We start from the raw sequence: 20934 nt of genomic DNA, 5'->3' as shown, positions 1-20934 counted from the left end.
GTACAGGACTGAACTAGGACCCCTGGATATAGGTGACAATGGTGTGGCTTAATGAAGCCACTGGCAGTGGACCAAGATCTAACTATAACTCATAAACTGACTTTGTGGAGCCCATTCCCAGTGGAGTGATACCTTGCTCAGCCCAAATTTGGGGGAGGGGTGTTGGTCCTGCCTCAACAAGATGATGGGACAGACTTAGTTGATGTCCTAGGGGAAGCTTTACCTTCTCTGAGGAGCACATGGGAGGTGGGATGGGGAAAGGAGGGGAAAACAGGAGGAGATGAGAGAGAGGGAACTTGGATTGAAATGTAAAAACATTAAAATGAAAAAATAAAAGTTTAAAATTCCACATAAAAAATCGGTTCATATTTTAAAGAACTACATGACGCAAGAGTTTAATAGAGATAGAAAGTCAAAGCTAGGGCCTTGGGTGGATTTTCCTCAGAAGCCGCTTTAATTTCCGCCTTGGTTGTCTATATGTTATCTGTCCATCGGCATGTCCTGTCAGCTTAGAATCTTCCCCAGGTAGAGCTCATATAGTCCTCAGTCTTGAACTTCCTGAAGCAAACAGCACAACGCTTTGCACACAGTGGAAACTGGGTTAACAGTAGTTGAACATTCTTGAACTGTAATACTATAGACTTTCCCAGACAGAGGAGAATCTCCATTTTGCAACTAGGAAACCTGAAGCGCAGAGGGTTTTCCAGCATTGGTTCAGGTGTTATTGATGCGAATAAGCACTGGAATCCAGCCAACCCTGCTTAATGACTCAGGAACAGGAGAACTGGCTGAATAGTCCCTATTTCTTCACAACTCAAACCCAGATGTGGCTTATTTGCAAGTCTAAGGAAGCACTTAAATCTTAAAATTATTTGTGTGTGTGTGTGTGTGAAAGAGAGAGAGAGAGAGAGAGAGAGAGAGAGAGAGAGAGAGAGAGAGAGAGAGAGAGAGGGTCATATTGGAGTCAGTTTTTCCCTTCCATCTTTACACGGGTTCCAAGAACGGAATTTAGGTCATGAGACCTGTATCCTCTGGAGGTATTAATTGCTTTTACCAGCTGGACCATGTCTCTGGTCCAGGAAATGTTATTTTCCTTCATTCTCCTTGTGTGTGTGTGCCTGGGGTTGGGGCACTTGATTCATGATGTAGCATTAACCTGCTTTCCTTTTGCTGTGATCGCTCTTCGGCTCTCTCAATAAAGAGGCTGTGTTGCATATCCGTACATCTCCTAAGAAACAGTGTTTCTGAAAGAGATTGATGGGCTCTTGAAAAGGAAGGTTGCTGATAAACCCAAGGTTACAGCAGCTGATAGACCCCAACAGACCATTAAGTATGTGTTGGTGTAACCCCTCTGGACCCCAGCATCACAAGACATGCCAAACCTATGTGTCATGCCACATACTAGCCTTTGTGGAGGAAGCAGAGAAATGCTTTAAAACCAGTTCCCTGTGGCTTTGAAATGATACTGTTTACTGTTATCTGCTATAAAGAGCAGAGCATTAAGATATTTTCAGATGTTTCACACTAATTTCTTACCTTACTCCAAGAACATTAATATATTATAGGTCAAAAAAAGAAAATATGAAAGACCAAAACCACATCGGTAAGAATCTTACCACATAGCTAGTGTTTTAGGGTCTTTGTGTACAGTCTGTGTATTTGTATATAATTGTAACTTAAATATCTTCCTGAGAATATACATGTAGTTCCAGTCTCTGTTATTACTCAGACTATGTTCTTGATCTACTTTGCTAAATGCCTTCTTATTGCATGAGGTTTAAATTTGTATAGTAGTTACATAAGCACGCTCAGTAAGTCATTATATTATTATTATTTCTGCTTTTCATTCTTCTCAATTATCTTTAATGGTGATATGTCATCATTTTTATAAGTTAAAAATAGACATAGTTCTATGGAAATCATTTTGTTAGTAAATGCCACATGTGTATACATGTAGTTTATTTTTCTGTCACACATTCCTTGGCAATCAATGAGAGCTCATTCTGAAGCAGTGGAAATATAATGAGGATTTTTCATGCAGTGTTGGGGACCAAACCCAGGACTTTGTGAGCCTACACAATCACTTTGTCACTGAACTACATCCTCATCTCTCTAGTAGGTAATATTTGACACCATCAAGTAACACAAACTCCATGAGTCTATGGAATGCAAGCTGCAGGGACATTCAGTCCTAGGTGGGGAACCTTGCATACCACAGTTTCTCTTGCAGTTCAGTGTTGGTCATGTTGGTCTGTCTTAGAAGTCCTTGTCATGATGCCTTTCTCAGAGACTATTTTTAGTTCTTCTGGCAGCAGGGTGGTGGAGACAGTAGGGCTCACTGGACAATCAGCATCTGCGTGGCTGAGTGTGGCCACATGCATGTGGTGGTGCAGTGAAGGTCTGTCTGATGGTTAGAATGTGCCAGTTGAACCCCATCAGCAGATAGGGAAAGGCATTACTGGGAGATGTGGCTTTCTTGAAGCAGGTATGACCTTATACTTATTGGAGGAAGTATGTCACTGTGGGGTGGGCTTTGAGGTCTCATATATTAAGCCACACCTACTCAGTGTCTCAGACCACTTCCTGTTGTCTGAGGGTCAAGATGTAGAACTCTCAGCTACCTCTCCAGTACTATGTCTGGCTGCACACTGCCATATCCTGCCATGATGATAATGGACTAAACCCCTGAATCTAAGCCACCCCGATTAAATGTTTCCCTTCATAAGACTTTCTGTAGTAACTCCAGTTTCAGGGGATCCATACCATCTTTTGGTGACCAAGGGCACCAGGGATGCAATGGTTGCATATACAGAGAGGCAAAGTATTTATAGACATAAAATAAAGTAAATCTTTGAAAACGTGTATGCTTTGTAAACACATTTTTGCTGTGGAATAAAGCTCTTGTAAAGATTTGTCACTTGTATTGGTTTAATAAAAACACTGATTGTCCAATAACCAGGCAGTGAGTATAGGTGGGGCTAGCAGACTAGGAGAATTCTGGGAAGAGGAAAGGAAGTCACCAGCCAGACACAGAGGAAGCAAGATAAAAATGCCTTACTGAGAAAAAGTACCAAACAATGTGACTAAATGTAGGTAAGAATTATGGGTTAATTTAAGTTTTAAGATTTAGTTAGTAATAAGCCTTGAGCAATAGGCCAAACAGTCTATAATTAAATTAGTTTATTTGTGATTGAACAAGTACAGGGCCAAGGGGGACAGAAACTTCCATCTACACATTTTATTCAATTATTTTATCTATGTACCTCTTCTTACTGGTCTTTCACTCTTCCATGCATACATGAGCTTCTCATTATTTTGGATGAGGAGATATGGCTCTTCCTGCATTCCCTCCCATCCCAGTGGGGTCCAGGCCATTCTGTTTTTTTGAACCTAGTGGGTTCTTATGTTCTCAGCAGAGAAGAATTCACACAGGGCACAGGCAAAGCAACAGCGTGATTCATTTATTTCAGCAAGCAATTAAGGGGAAGTAAAGCACACCTTCTGATACTAGTCCTGACTAGTAGGACTGACTAAACTTAAGGGCACAGGACTGAGGCAAATCTTGGTGAGTCCCTTCTGTTCCCCATGGAGAGTGCTGTGTGATGGTTCCTTTCCTGAGCTGTCTTACCCATAATTTATTCTGTTAAATAGGATATGAAGGAATATGTCTAAAGGTGTAAAACCCCTCCCCATGAAGTTGAGAGGTTTGCTAGGGAAGGGACAATGGTGCCTTACATATGTTCCTGAGGGAGAAGAGGGAAGAGCTTCAAGAGAGCAGGCCACAGATGCCTGGGATGCTTTTCTCTGATCCCTACAGTCCCTCTGACTTGGTGTGCTTGGTCACCTCAGACTTAACTTCAAGCTGTACAAATGTGAGCCAAAATAAATCCTCCTCTAAAAAGTTTTTCCCCTTCAAATATTTTAATCAGAGCAAGGAGCAAAGCAATGAATTGAATAGTGTACAATCTCTGCAAGCAGAAGGCCTGGGAGGTTTTGCTTTTTTTTTTTTTTTTTTTGTATTGATTGACATAAAGAAATAGTTTCTTGCTGCCTTGACATGAATTTTTTCCTCAAAAGGGCTTTCCAACATTACTATAAGGACAAAACACACAGAAGCCTCTTTAGCCTCGGGGACATGAAAGGTGTTACATTAATCTAAACAACCATTCAGAGTAATCCTGAAGACCTAATCCTGCAGGCATGAATGAAAAAGCATCTCATCCACAAAAGGGAAAAAGATGAGAAATGACACGGTGACAGATCCCAGCTCCTTCCTCAGGTGAGTGAATCAGAGGCCAGCTTGATTTTCACAATTTAAACCAACAGACCATTTTTTTTAAGCTGTGGCAAAGCCCTTTCTCCAGTGTATTTATTTTCCATTGTGGAGTTAATATAAAATTCTATCTTGAATTAGGATCATTGATTATTTTTTAACTCAAATAATTTTTTTTCACATGAAGTTTGGATTTCCTGTTACTGGCTTCCTCCAGCTCCTCCTCTTTGTTGCTATTCACTATGAGCTCTGTTTATCAAATGCATTCACGGGTGGAAAGTCAACAAAGCCAGCAGATGCAGGTGTGGAGGTGATGAGATCCGATAGAGCCCACAGGCCCAAAGGAAAATAAACAGGGGCCATTGATTTAAATGAACTTAAATGTTGTCCCTAACCTTAAGGTCATTGTCCTTCCTCCTCCCTCCCTTAGTCTCCCACACATAGCATTTAGGTGACACATAAACACTGGCATCTAAAGATGGACCTGAGATCATTCCACAGAAACTTCACAAGTCTTTTTCATCACAGCAGCAAATTCATGATTAATAATGGGAAGGACAGCGTCTCGTTAACAGTATCAACACAGTAAGATTTATTAGAACCTGCCACCTTTGGTGGGATACTGACTCAGAACTAATTAACACTGCCGTTAATTGTTACTGAAAGAAATAAAGCAAACCTGATGGTGGCATGTAGGGCTATTATAAGAGAATCATAGATAACCTAATATAAATTTCTTTCAGTGCGAGGAAAATAAACTTGTCTCCATTTACAAAAGTTTGGCCCCATTTGATATTCCTTAGTACCTTAGTTGTTTGGAAACATCTCAAATTCATTTTTATCCCAACTGATGGGACATCTTTAATTTGAGTTAACCATTTTGGAGCCATAGCTTTGAGGGGGGGATGCATTATTCCAAAACAAAACAAAACAAAACAAAACAAAACAAAAAAACCCTTGATTTAGAATATCCAGATAGCAGCCTCTGTTTTAGGGACTTTTAATTTTCACTAATATGTCTATTACCTTTCCTGACTTTCCCTACAGGGATGGTAACATGGTAGAGTTTCTTCATTTGGACATTTGGGCTCTTTCTTTTCTATGCTGAGAACAGAGGTCTTTGAAAAGGGCTGGCCTCAAGCTTCCCTGAGATCACTTAACCATGGCTTGTCTTTCTTGTCAGACTCAAGCCCACAGAAACAAGTTCTTATGTAACTGCATTTCAGAAAGACTGACCAACAAAGGCAACAAAGAACATCAAAAAGGAATGCCACCAATATTTCTAGATCTCCTGTCTCCTCTCTTAAGATGTGGCTTGCCCTAGAGTCACATTCCCAGACACATCCTGCTCTTTAACACCTTTCCCTGATGTTTTCTTCTCCCTTGAATTCCTCTTAATGAGATTCAGGTTGGAGGACACAGGGCATGGCAATTTTCTGAGCAGCCAGCTCAGAGTCTCCCTCTTTACCATATTTCTATACCTCATCATTTGATATAAATCTCTCTCCTATGTTACCAACTTCAGCTATATAGTGAGTTTGAAACCAGCCTGAACTACATGAAGCTCTGTCAAAAAAAAAAAAATAAATAAAGGAGCCATCTCTGAATTCATTTATTTTGTTTTAAAGATCAGGGAGAGACTGAATGAAAATAATGAAAAGCAGGGGATTCCCTAGTGTAGGCAGTGGGTTAACTTGGGTCCTGGTACTGCTTTCCTTATTCTATATGCACCTAGGAAGAATGAAAGTGAAATTATTTATTTTCCCCACTCCCCTGATCCTTGCCAGTGGGTAGCATCCAGGTTTCCAGGCAAGGGTTAGTCATGTTCAAGGCCAGGTGAAAGCACAACAGCTCCAGGAGCTCTGGCTTAGTCTAAGGCCCTGGCTTAGTCTAAGGCCCTGGAAAAGGACTTAGTATGTTCAGTCTATATGGGTGCAAGGGAGGAGCCAAGTTGTTAGCGTGTTGGGGTGGCTGCAGGTCAGAGGCAGCTTGTAGAAAAGTCTGGGCCCTGCAGGCCCTGCCACCTACACTAGTTCCCACTGAAAACTAATGAACCCTGAGGAAGGAGCATGCTATTTAGGCTGGTTGTGGTGGCATATGCCTGTGATCCTAACATTTGCAAGACAGAAGAAGAAAGCTAGAGTCAAAGTCATCCTTGGCTCCTTATATAGGAACTGGAGGGCAGCATAGGTTACACGAGACCCTGTCTTTGAACAAACAAGCAAACAATCACACAAAACTCAAATCAAACACACAAATCCAACACATTTCACTGGCACCCACTGAAAACACATGACACACATGGTTATCTCTGATATCAACCTGGTTATGATGCTGTGGGCCACACAGTCTCCAACCTGTGCATGTATCCATGGGGACCCAGTTCTGGTCTTGGAAGCTGTAGGAAGGTGCCCAATGCTGTGCTCTTTTCACAGGCTATCATCACAGCTGGGCTGACAAAGGAGCCTGTGCTTGGGATGACTTCATTCAGCAGAAACAGCAGCACTGTTTGGAGACCACTAGGAGGAAAAGGGAGGCTCTCCAGTTTTCTAGAGCAGAGTCTGGGATCCTATTCCTCAGCATCCAACAGGAGCCTACAGAGGTTTCCTCCAGTGGTAAGAGAAGGCTCCATAGAAGACAGAAGCACACAGGAAGATGTCACCCAGCTCCTGACCCTGGGGGCTTCGGCTTCTGGATGGAGACCACAGTGCAGCCAGCAGTCATAGCTCAGTCTTGAGTGCAGCTGTGTCCTGCCTAGACACTGGCTAGTGTGGCCTGAGGGTGCCCAAATGTCCAGCCTTCTTGCTCCCACAAAAGGTTAACCACAAGTGCCTTAGCTTCCTCCTCAGTAAAGGATGATAATAATGAAGATACTATATAGCATTGGTGTGGGGGGATTAGAGATGTTTGGGGGAATACACAAACCACTTGGTGAATGACCCGATTAATAGGTGGCTCTTACTGAGACCCTTGCTGGCCACTTCCATGTATGTGAGAAGACTCCTGTTCTCTGGAAGCAGAAGGCATGGGTTGGAAGAAAAGTAGATATGGGAGGATTCACCATCTGACTGTGTGGACACCATTGTGAAGGACTGCAGGCAAAGACAGAAGACAGCTGGTACTCTGTCTGCCTTCACTTAGGTTCTTTCAAATATTTGGATTCGAATTTGCAGTGACTAGAGAGTAAGGGAGTGAACATAGGATCTCGGGATGGCAGAGCCTTCTGTGTCAGCTCAGGAGAGGCAGTGAACACGCATCAGGAGCTGAACCCTGTCTATAAATCTGGAAGGGCATTTGCCTACAAGTTAAACAATAGATTATGCCAAGAGAAAGCATACACCTTAGTCTGAACTGTTATAAAACTATCCCCAATAGGGTACTTAAAGGAATTTCTTTGTCACAGATCTGGAGGCTGAACTGCAATCTCAAGGTGTCACAGTTGTTGTTGGTGAGGGCTCCCTTCCCATTGGGAAGGTGGCTGTCTGTTCTCTGTGTCTTTATACAGTACAAAGAGAGGAAGCCCTGGTCTCTCCTCCTCATCTCAAAGGGCACTGACACCACTATGGGGGCCACACCTTTGTGACCAAATCTAAAGTCAGTGACTTCGTAAAGGCCACACCTTCACACAGAATCACACTAGAAGCCAGCCCTTCAGCATAGGAACTGGAGAAGGGGGTCACAAACATTCTGCCCATTACAGGTGTCTTTCGGCAAAGATGAACTCATATGTCTGAGCTACAGGACTGGAACAGTCCTCATTCATGGAAGCTCTTCAGACACCATGCTAGACCTTGTCTATGGGTTGTGACAATGCTCAACACTGGAGCTTGAGGTTCTCACACAGTGCACACGGTGTACACAATAGGAGATGCAGGTCTCCAATGAGGCTGAAAGTGATTAGGGTGAGCAGCATCGGTCAAATGTTCACATGCCAATGACCACATGTATCTCACAAACAAGGTGAGATAGTTCATAACTACCACAGCTTACGGCCACTTTCCCCTTTCTGTGTCTATGAGTTGTCTCTCTCAAGACCATTTCTTCAACCCGTGTCTTACACTGGCTCTTGCCAGGGTTCCCCACCCCTACACGTTAATTTCTTATAAAGCTTGAAATACTAGGAACCATAGAAAAATATGTACAACTTTATTTTTGCTTTAAAAAGCCCTGGAGGTGGTTAAAGCTTCATTTAAAAGCTTTCTTCCCTAATTATGTTCAAATGTTTATGCTTTGCCCCTTTGCCTATATAACCTCATTAGAAAGGGGCAATGAAGAGACATCAAATCTCTTCTCACCTTCTCACATAAATGAACTATCTTTTGCAATTAAAGATAAAATAGAATTTATGATATAAATACCCGTATATTGTGCTTACTGATACTTTTTTTAAAGTCAGTAGGACTCATTCCCAACTCCATATAATTGATTTCCTGTAAATGTATTTCAAGGCTAATTTTCCATTTTCCACCCTGTTGCTCCTACATGAAAACTCCTATACAAGTATTAATGCTATAAAAGCCCATGCAGAATTGTTTTGGTCCCTAAAGAAGGCATCCTGTTTTATCCCTTCTCTTGTTGAATTCAGTCATGATAAAGCCTCACTGTCTCCTCTGCTGGGTGTTGTTGGCACACATCTGTTGTGATAGCTGTTATCGTAAGACTCCATCCCTGTGTCACATACAATCTCCTATGGGTGTACCTACTGAAGATGGAATTTCTGTCCCACCCAGTCCCACAGTTGTTTAGTCCCAAATAAACACACAAAGGCGTATATTAATTATAAACTGTTTGGCCGATGGCTCAGGCTTCTTACTGGCTAACTCTCTTAATTATTTCTATTCATCTAAGTATCTCCATGTAGTCTTAGCTTACTGGAGAATGCTCACAGTCCTATCTTCCCAGTAGCTACATGGCATCCCCCTCTGATGACTGCTTCCCTGCCTTTCCTCTTCCCAGAATTCTCATAGCCTGATAGGCCCGCCTATACTTCTTGCCTGGCTACTGGTCAATCAGCATTTATTCATCAACCAAAATAAGAAACATATTTACAGCATACAGAAGGACAGCCCCCATTAACCTGCACCTACTCTGGCGCCAAATACTGTTCACTCAGCTCCAGTTGACCATGCTGGAACTTTCCAGTAGACATGCCATAATTAGAATTTATCTAAAGGGAAAATGTGTGCTTTTTAAATGTTGACGCAGGTTTTTAGCTTATTGGTGTACATGATAACCACTAGACCTGAGGCAGTGAGGGACTGGAGTCACGGATTATCCTCCAAGTTTTCTGAATAAACAAAGGTCTAGGGATACCTGCAGAGAGTCAGGAGGGTCCTGGTAGAACAACCAGACAGAGAGAGCCAGGGAAGGGAGGTGGAGGATAAGGTTGGGACCTATTTGCCTTTCCAACTCTTTCCCCTTTCTTATGTAGCTTCTTTTTCTTGCCCTCCTCTTCAGTTCCCCTTTCCATCTTTTCTATTTTTTTTTCTTTCTGATGTCACTTTCATTTTCCTGCTTTTTTTCTCTCCTCAAAAAACTGCATGAACTCAGTCTCCCTGGTCCTAATAAACCAGGATGTTTAGGCTGTACAGCAGTTCAACTCCTCTAGATGGGAATAGTGCACAGCCTGATATCTGGGAATGCAGTATGTTTCAACCTCGAGGTTGCATGATGCTGTTGTTTATGTGGGCACACACTCACTGTCAACATTGGCAGGACTGGGGATTTTGGGAATAAGTAAACTCATTCTTGCAATATAAGGCCCTGTCTGCATGTGAACTGTGTCTCCAGGCTCATGGGTTTGACCACTTGATCTCTAGCTGGTTTCCCTTATTGGGAAGCCTTCAGGAGGTTGATTGGGAGTTAAAGGATGTAGGGGTCTGTCCCAGAAGTGACCACACAACCCACTTCTAGCACCACATCCTCGGCTTTCTGGTCCACAGAGAAGTGAAAAAGTGGCCTCATACTTCTATTGTCCTGGCCAGGAGCTGCTGCAATTACACCATGCCCTCCCACTACCATCTCACCAGGAGCCAAAAGAAATTCTTACCCCTGTAAATTGTTTCTTCTAGGATTATTGTCACAATGAGAAAAGTAACTAATACAAACACCTATAGGCTTCATGACTGGGACACAATAATGAACGAAACAAAAATTCATAAGACAGCAAGTAAATAAATCACGCAGAATGTTGCAGCTCAAGCCAAGAATCCCAGCATTTGGGAGTTTGAAACAGGAGGATTACTGTGAGTTTGAGTACAGTCTGGGCTACATAGAGTTACAGGCCAGCCTGAGCTACAATGTCAGGTGCTGTCACATAAAAATAAGATAATGAACAAGAGATCCTTTAAACAAGTACTATGGGAGAATTAAGTATGGAAGGGAGGGAGGAGAAAGTGAAAGGATGGCAATTCCAAGGCCCATCAGGAGGAGATGAAATTTAAATGTACTGTAAGACAGTCAGGAGGGGCCTCACTGGAGAGGTGAAAGAGGTGGCACGGGTGGCTGAGGGACAAACCCAGAAGGAAAAATAGCCAAGTGGAAAGGCCCCTCTCAGGAGCAACCCAAACACCATCTTTGATGATGCCATGGTCCCCACTTGCGACTGTACAAGTGGTTGCAATAGATGTCTGCCCATCTTATTTTAAAAATATTGATCCAAGAGAGGGAAATAGTCCTGTCAGCAACTTTGCTGCAATCTGGCTTTTGTGACTGCTTTTCTTGAGCCATCCCTGATGTGTTGTTAAATGCTTCAGTGGTAAATAGGTTTTAACTATGTTGCCAAGGGGATAATAGCTAATCAAGTGTCTCAAAATGTCCTGCTGCACAAAAAGATCAACAGTACCTTTACAGCAAATATGTATTAGGATTCAACTATGTGCCAGAGCAAATACTATGTTTGATCGGCAGAGTGGGGAATCTGCTTTGCTTTGGGATACAATAAAATAATAAGGAGGGTAATGATGAGGATGAGGAGGAAGAGGAAGAAGAGGGGGAGGAAGATAAACTTAGTAGCCCTAGGAAGAAAGTAAACAGGGTTTGCCTCGAACACATACTAATGGGACCTACTAAAGGGAGAGAATATGATTAAAGAAGGCCACCCAGTGATGTCTACAGGGTATCACCAAAGGAGGTTTGAGGTGTATTTTTTTTTTCTTGTTACTGTAGCAAAATGCTGGAAGCAGTCAACTTCAGAAGAAGAAAAGTTTAGATTGTAATTTTTTAGGAACTGGAAAACCCCACTGCTGTGGGACACCATGACCTGGGACAAGTAGCCGAGGACTAAAATTATTTCCCAGTCACCATGAAGTACAAGAGAGAGAGGAAACGAAAAGAATCACATGATCCCGTCTGTCAGCGTCTATATGAATATGGACTAGGGGGCTCTCTGTTGTCTGGTGGGAAACGGCTGAGATGCAGAAAGCAGACTAGATGAAGTATTGTGGGAGCAGGGCCAGTACCTGAACTGAATGTGGTGGAAAGGGGGCAAAGGAGAGGAACACAGAAGACTGCCCCGCTTTCTAAATCAAACATGTATGATGATGGCAGTGAATCCAAGGAGGTTAGATATAAGCACCCCCTACTGTGCATTTTTCCTGTGGATATCACCACAAAGCTAAGCTGTACTCTGGACTCCTAAGGAAAATCTCCATGCCAGAAAGGGGAGTCACTGCTTCACTTCCCTCAACATGGTTATGAGGATCTGCCAGGAAGCCTGGCACACTTGATGCCTGCACCTCAATGTCAAGGCTCCAGGCAGAAGAAACTGTGTGGGTAGTACTGGGGAGAATAGAGGGGGGCTTGACCCAGGCATGCCAGTGTGTGGGCTGCAGGAGAGAGCTCTGCTTCCTGCTTTGAAGACAAAATCACTTTGATTTGTGAGTCTCCTAGTTCTGTGTCACCATGATAGAGCAACTTTTCCCAATGGAAAATCAGAAGTAGATATGACAGGGTCATTTCAGTGTCATGTATGTGAAATGGTGATCTCAGCTGTCATCTTGCTGAGGTCTGGAGTTACCAGCATTTGTCACACTCTGCTGCTGGACGGTAGGCTCAGGTGACCACTGCCTTATGCTCCTGCTGCGATAGAGGTCTCACCAGGATGGACTGTACCCTAAGACTATTAGCCAAAGTAAACCCAACCACCCTCCCTTAAATTGCATTTGCTGGGTATTTTGTCACAGCAGCAGTAACAGTAACTAAGAAAGCACCTGTACAAGCTGAGGACTCTGTAAACTGCTCATAGGTTTGGAGTAGCACAGGGTCATCCACAGTATTAAGCCACACTGTCATCCCACCATTTTTCACACCAAAATCTATGCTGTAAAGCCCACTTCACAAATAGCCAGGGAAACTGAGAGAACATAGAGCCCACACATCTGTGGGTGAATGAGAACACTTAAGAAAGCAGCATTCCTTTAGTTTGGATAGTGACGATTTAGGAACATTCACAGCGCTAAATACCCAAATGAAGAAACAGGAGAGTAATCACACTAGAGAATAACAGCACAACTGAAAGCTTTAGAAAACAAAGAAGCCAATACGCCCTGGAGGAGCAGACACCAGGAAATAATCAAATTGAGGGCTGAAATCAATAGAATGGAAACTAGGAGAACAATACAAAGAATCAATATAACAAAAAGTTGGTTCTTTGAGAAAATCAACAAGATAGACAAACCTTTATCCAAACTTACCAAACAACAGAGAGTGAACATGCAAATTAATAAAATCAGGAGTGAAAAGGGAGATATGACAACAGACACAGAGGAAATCCAGAGAATCATCAGGTCATACTTTGAAAACCTATATTCCTCAAAATTTGAAAATCTAAAGGAAATGGACAATTTTCCGGACAGATTTCACTTACCAAAATTAAATCAAGAGCAGATAAGCAACTTAAGTAGACCTATAACCCCTAATGAAATTGAAGCAGTCATTAGAAGTCTCCCAACCAAAAAAAGCCCAGGGCCAGATGACTTCAGTACAAAATTCTACCAGAAATTCAAAGTACAGCTAATACCAATTCTCCTCAAAGTATTCCACACAATAGAAGCAGAAGGGTCATTACCAAACTCTTTTTGTGAGGCTTCAATAACCTTGATACCCAAGCCACACAAAGACACAACTAAGAAAGAGAGCTACAGACCAATATCCCTCATGAACATTGACGTAAAAATTCTCAATAAAATATTGGCAAATCGAATCCAAGAACACATCAGAGAAATCATCCATCCAGATCAAATAGGCTTCATCCCAGGGATGCAAGGATGGTTCAACATATGAAAATCCATTACTATAATCCACCATAAAAACAGACTGAGGAAAAAAATCACCTGATCATCTCACTAGATGCCGAAAAAGCCTTTGACAAAATCCAACACTCCTACATGATAAAGGTCCTGGAGAAATAAGGGATAACAGGAACATACCTCAACATAATAAAAGCAATATACAGCAAGCCAACAGCCAACATCAAATTAAATGGAGAGAAACTCAATGCAATTCCTCTAAAATCAGGAACAAGACAAGGCTGTCCACTCTCTCCATACTTCTTCAATATTGTTCTTGAAGTTCTAGCTAGAGCAATAAGACAACAAAAGGAGATCGAGGGCATATAAATCAGAAAGGAAGAAGTCAAACTCTCACTATTTGCAGATGATATGATAGTCTACATAAGTAACCTGAAAAATTCTACCAGGGAACTCCTTCAGCAAAGGGGCAGGATACAAGATTAACTCAAAAAAATCTGTAGCCCTACTATATACAGATGACACATTGGTGGAGAAAGAAATCAGAGAATCATTACCCTTTACAATTGCTACAAACAACATAAAATACCTTGGAGTAATACTAACCAAAAAAGTGAAAGACCTGTACCCTAAGAATTTTGAGTCTTTAAAGAAAGAAATTAAAGAAGATACCAGAAAATGGAAAGATTTCCCATGCTCTTGGATAGGCAGGATCAACACAGTAAAAATGGCAATCTTACCAAAAGCAATCTACAGATTCAATGCAATCCCCATAAAATTCCAACACAATTCTTCACTGACCTTGAAAGAACAATTCTCAACTTTATATGGAGAAACAAAAGACCCAGGATAGCCAAAACAACCCTGTACAATAGAGGAACTTCTGGAGGCATCACCATCCATGACTTCAAGCTCTAGTACAGAGCTATAGTCCCAAAAACAGCTTGGTATTGGCGCAAAAATAGACAGGAAGACCAATGGAATAGAGTTGAAAACCCTGATATTAACCCACATACCTACGAACACCTGACTTTTGACAAACAATCCAAATATATACGCTGGAACAAAGAGAACATCTTCAACAAATGGTGCTGGCATAACTGCATGCAAACATGCACAAAACTTAAGTCAAAATGGATTAAAGACCTCAACATAAATCCAGCTACACTGAACCTATTTGAAGATAAGGTGGGAAATATCCTTGAATTAATTGGTACAGGAGACCACTTCCTGAACATAACACCAGTAGCACAGACACTGAGATCAACAATTAATAAATGGGACCTCCCGAAACTGAGAAGCTTCTGTAAGGCAAAGGACACAGTCAGCAAGATAAAACGACAGCCCACAGACTGGGAAAAGATATCCACCAACCCCACATTTGACAGAGGGCTGATCTCCAAAATGCACAAAGAACGCAAGAAGCTAGTCTCCAAAACACCAAACAATCCAATTAAAAAATGGGGTACAGAACTAAATAGACAATTCTCAATAGAGGAATCTAAAATGACTGAAAAACACATAAGAAAGTTCTACATCTTTAGCCATCATGGAAATGCAAATCAAAACAACTCTGAGATACCATCTTACTCCTGTCAGATCAAAAACGCCAATGACAGTTTATGCTGGAGAGGATGTGGAGAAAGAGGAAAACTCCTCCACAGCTGGTGGAAGTGCCAACTTGTACAGCCACTTTGGGAATCAGTATGGTGACTCCTTAAGAAAATGGGAATGAGTCTACCACAAGATCCAGCAATTCCACTCCTAGGCATATACCCAAAAGAAGCACATTCATACAACAAAGACATCTGTTCAACGATGTTCATAGCAGCACTATTTGTAATAACCAGAAACTGGAAGCAGCCTAGATGCCCCTCAGCCAAAGAATGGATACAGAAAATGTGGTACATTTACACAATGGAGTACTACTCAGCAGAAAAAAAACAATGGAATCTTGAAATTTTCAGGAAAATGGATGGAACTCGAAAAAACCATTCTGAACGAGGTAACCCAATCACAAAAAGACAAATATGATATGTACTCACTCATATGTGGATGTTAGACATAGAGTAAGGGATTACCATCCTACAATCCACACTGCCAGAGAAACTAGTAAACAAGGAGGACCCTAAAAAGAGATAAGCTTTGTCCCCTGGAGAAGGGGAAAGGGTCACAATCCCCTGAGCAAATTGAGAACATGGGAAGAGGGGGGAGGAAGCTATGAGAATGAGAAGGGAAGAAAAGGAAGGATGCAGAGGTCATGAGGAAGCAGAAAGGTTGAGTCAGGTGTATATTAGTAGAAAGGACATATAGTAGGTAGGATTTTAGTTGTGGGGTGGTAGGGGAGGAAGGGAGGGAGAAGGGATCTGGCATTGTCATGTAATTCAATCTTGTTTGTAATTCATATATATATATATGACCAGCCTGACCAGTACTGGGAGGAGTTTCATTTTATTTTATTTGTCTTTTCTCCCTTTTATTGAGAATAGGTTCTTTTCTCATGTAATATATCCTGATTACAGTTTTCCCCCATCCCTCTTCTCCTGGTTCCTCCCCACCTCCCTTCCCATGCAGATCCACACCCTTCTGTTTCTTATTAGAAAAGAACAGCCTTCTAAGAGATAACAATCAAATACAACAAAATAAAATACAAGTTAAAACAAAAACCATCTCATCAAAGTTGGGCAAATCAAACTAACACAGGGAAAGAGCCTAGAGAGAAGCCAAGAAGAATCAGAGACCCAATTGTTTACACACTCGGGGAGAACCATAAAAGTACTAAACCGAAAGCTATGATATATATGAAGAGGACCTGGTCCAGACCTGTGCAGGCCCTGTGCATGCTGCCCCAGTCTGAGTTCATATGAGCTTTGCTCAGTTGATTTAGAGGAACATATTTCTTGGTGTTCTTCATCCCCTCTGGCTCTTATACTCTTTCTGCCTCCTCTTCTGCACTTGTTTGCATGTTGGTTAGGGAGGGCTTGGAATAAAAACTGGCTTCCCACCACAGCATTAGACAATGTTCCCACTACAGCATTAGATAGGGTTCCCACTACAGCATTAGATAGGGTTCCCACTACAGCATTAGATAAAGTTCCCATTACAAGTCTAGATAGTTACTGTTTGAAGGAGCTGAAGTTAACTGTGGAGAAATATTTGCTTTCATGAACAACAGGATTCTGTTTGTAAGGTTTGCTGGCCATCCAATCCAGCCAACTGGAGGGTACAGGGGGAGTGAGATAGCCTGTCTCAAAACAAACAAACAACTAAATAAAATAAAGGTGGAGAGCAACTGAGAAAGATATTAGTTATCTACCACAGCTCTCCATAAGCACACACACACACACACACACACACACACACACACACACACACACACACACACTAATATTTTAAAAAATAAAATAATATGTGGGTTGTAGAGATTTTTACTTGTGTTGATTCATTTTAAAAAATTAACAAACTTCTAGATAGCTTATAATCTTTAGTTATTCCAAATCTGTAATTCTGTGATTCTGTAAGAACTCTTCTTCTTCTTCTTCTTCTTCTTCTTCTTCTTCTTCTTCTTCTTCTTCTTCTTCTTCTTCTTCTTCTCCTCCTCCTCCTCCTCCTCCTCCTCCTCCCTCCTCCTCCTCCTTCTTCTGCTTCTTCTTCTGCTTCTTCTTCTTTCTCCTCCTCCTCTTTCTTATTCTCCTTTTCCTTCTCTCCTTCTTCTCTCCTCCTGCTCTTCTTCTCTCCTTCTATTCTTCCCTCCTCTTCCCCTTCCTCCTCCTCTTCTTCCTCCTTCTCCTCCTTCCAGACAGAGTCTACCTATGTACCCTTGAATGGTCTGAAATCTGCTATGTAGACTAGGCTAGCCCCAAAACTAACAGAGATCATCTTTCTCTGTCTCCCAAGTACTGGGATTAAAGGCATGCACCACCATGCCCAAGAAGTTATTCCTCCCTTTAAAACCCCTTGATTCACACCTTTGAATAATACACTTGCAAGATAAATTCCTGAAAGCCAAAGTGCTAAGCAAAAGAGCAGTTTTGTATTTTCTGTGTCTTCGCCTCAAGGATACTTTTTATTTATCCTGTGGCAATGGTGTTTTCTTTCTTTGTTTGTTTTTTAGTTGTTGTTCATTTGCTGCATTCCAGACTATCCTGTACTACAGAGTGTGAGTAGGTTTCAAAGCTGCATATCAACCTTTCTAACAAAGTCAGTTTATCAAATCTGTTGATTTACATTGATACCTTAATGATACCAATAAATACAATTAATAATAATCCAAGTTAAAAAATAGATTTAAAGCAACAAGAAAGTGGGTTTGAGTTCAAAGAGCACCATAGACATGTTTTCTGGGACATCCAGGCATATAGTGATGCATGTGGGTGGGTGTGCCACAATAGAACATAGTCAGATGTGAGCAACTTAAATTATTTTCAGTTCATGGCTGTTAAAGCCATTATGAATAAGCAAAGTATCCAACAATTTTGTATCTATAAGTCTTTCACCTATAATTGTACTAGAATTAGGTATCCTGTTTAGTCTCTCAGATGTTTGATTCATTGAGAAAAACTTTCAATGGCAAAGAATTACAGTTAGTTTGCTTTCTGTTACTGTGATAAATACCATAATCAAAAGCAATTTGGGGAATAAATGCTTTATTTGGTTTACATGTCTTCATTACAGTCCAACACTGAAGGAAGTTGAGGCAGAAACTAAAATAGAACAGAGGCAGGAACTATGGAGGAAGGCTCTTACTGGCTTACTCCTCATAAATTTCTCAGTTTGCTTATTTCTACAACCCAGGACCATCTTCCCAGAGGTGTTATCATCTAAAGTAGTCTGACCCCCTACCCATCAATCACTATCAAGAAAATGCTCCACAGACTTACTTATAGGGCAATCTGATGGGAACATTTTCTCAATGAGGCTCCTTCTTCCCAGATGACTTAGACTTGTATCAAGTTGACAGATAATCATTGAGAAGGAAAGTATTAGTTTTTTTGAAAAATATTTTTAACTCCCCTCACCCTGTTATGCCTGAGATGGCTGGGAAAGCTGGCCTGAAGGCAGAGTTTAAATGAGTTCACCAGACCCAAGACAAATGATAAATAGGTGTTTTATTGGGTAACAATTTACACAGATAAGAGTAAATAACCACCACAGCCTTTCTGCTTCAAAAGATGCAGTCTCTGCCTTTCTGATTCTCTCTGCTACTCAAGAGAACATGCACCTGCTGCTCCTCTACCTTATAGGGGTCATGTCCACACCTGAAATCATGCCCAAAGGGTGTGGCCACTATTCCCTGGTAAGGCAAGATGCCACTACACTGGTCCAGGTGTCATAAGAGCAGGAGAGCTGTCTCTGCCCATAACCAGCTGCAACACTCAAGAGAGCAGGCCCTGAACCTTGCCTGGGTAACACAACAGAGCCAACCCTGTGGTGGAGGTGTGGCTGAGCCAGCCCTGAAGTAGTGAACATGAGATAGCTGTTCCCATTCCTCATCTGTCATGCAACAGTGTGGGCAGAGGGGTTGCTCCCCAATACCACTGTTCCTCCCTGTCTGTGACAGACTAGGGAGCTGACCTCCCCCCCTTACCAGCTGCAGCACTCAGGAAAGCAGGCCCTACTCCTTGCTGTGGCAGCATACTCGAGCTGACCCTGTTGCCAGAGGCATGGGTGAGCTGCTGAGGAGAGTGTGAGAGTAGGAGAGCTAGTCACATCCCCCTCATCTACCATGTGGTAGTGTGGGAGAGGGAAAGGTGCCCTCCCCCTTGCCCCTGCGACCTGTGTGGGCAAAAGAGCCATGCTTCCCCTTACCAGCTGTAGCACTTGGGAAAGTGAACCCTGCATCTTACCTGGGCAGCACAAGAGAGCTGACCCTATTGACAGGAATGTGGGTGAACTGACCAGAGAGGGTGTACATGGAAGATCTGGCCGAGTCTCTAAACTGTATTATGGCAGTGTGGATGGGGAAGAGATGCCCTTCTCCAGTGTCCCTCCCCACCTTGTGGCAGGTGGGAGATGGTCCTGAGGTCATAAGAGTGGGAGAAGTGTCCCTGCCCCTTACCAGCTGCAGCACTAGGGAGAATGGTCCTACACTTCACCTGGGCAACACAGTAGAGCTAGCCCTGAAAATGTAGGTGTGGGAGAGCAGACCCTGAGGTCATGAAACTAGAACTGGCCCTGCCCCTTGCTCTTCACTGCAAGGGGTGAACTAGACAAGGCAAGGCTGGAGAGCTCACCCTGCTGGCAAAGATTGGGGGAGAGCTTCAGGGCTGACCAACCCTGCAACTTCCCTGGGGCCCAGAACCAGGGTTTTAAGTTGGCCTGCCCCAAAATATACCCATCTGTGATCTGCTAGAGCACACGAAAGGGCCAGTCCTGCAGACCAAAAGCTGCAAGATCTCCACAACACAGAGAAACAACAGAATATTCATAAGGAGTCCTAGAGAGGACACAACATCATTGATAGTGTAGCAGAAATCAGAGGCCTCCAAATAGACCCATGATTCTTTGCAATAAATATGCGCAAGTAAAGATAAATGGATACAAGGTTTTTCTGTGTGATTCACTGTGTCACACTACAGCTTGCATGATGAGGGTTTCTCCCCCCCTTTTTTTCTATTAAATTTTGTTTTGGGGAGTTGTAAATGTAGAGCTTGGATATGAAGGGATGGGAAATGAATGTGATTGAAATGCATGACATGGAAGACAAAGGATAAAAAGAAAGTTTAAAAAATAAAAAAGTATTTTTAATTTCATACATGTATACAATGTATTCTGATTCTGTCTACTTTCTAATCCCTCCAAAATGCCCTGGGTCTTCCCTCCAGTCCATCTTTCTCCCTATTTCATATTCTATATTTTTAAACAACCGAGTCCAATTCAATAGCCCCTGAGCTAAGGGTGAGCCTTGGAGATGCTGCTTTTATCCATGCTAAATTTTGACTAGTTTAATGTTATGCAGGTCTTGTGCAAGTAATCTTCAGGGCTTTAATTCATATATGCAATGGACATGTCTTATTGCTAAAAGTGCTGAGAATAAGTCATGTTAGGTGATCAGATGCTCATGGTCTCTATCTGAATGAAGGTAAAAAATATTGTTTCTTATCAAACAGTGTTGAACTTTGGGGACTTCCACCAGACAGCATACAACTATTCTTAAATTCTGTTACAAAGTTAATTCTCACAGTGGGTTCCAAAAAGTGAGAGTAATGTATTCACTGGAATGGTAGCAAAATTCTTCTCCTTACCATGCTCAGATATCAATAAGGGGGAGGGGTAAGTGCCAAATTAAAAAAGTAAAAACAAAAACAAAAATCCCTGCCAACCAGCCAGTGGTGGTTCATCCCTTCAATCTCAGCAATCAAGAGGCAGAGGCAAGAAGATCTTTGAGTTTGAGGCCAGCCTGGTCTACAGAGC

Source organism: Cricetulus griseus, chromosome 2 (genome assembly GCF_003668045.3).
Source record: "Cricetulus griseus strain 17A/GY chromosome 2, alternate assembly CriGri-PICRH-1.0, whole genome shotgun sequence".
NCBI lineage: Eukaryota > Metazoa > Chordata > Mammalia > Rodentia > Cricetidae > Cricetulus > Cricetulus griseus.
The sequence above is the reverse complement of the archived record's forward strand: the minus strand, read 5'-3'. Positions refer to the sequence as shown.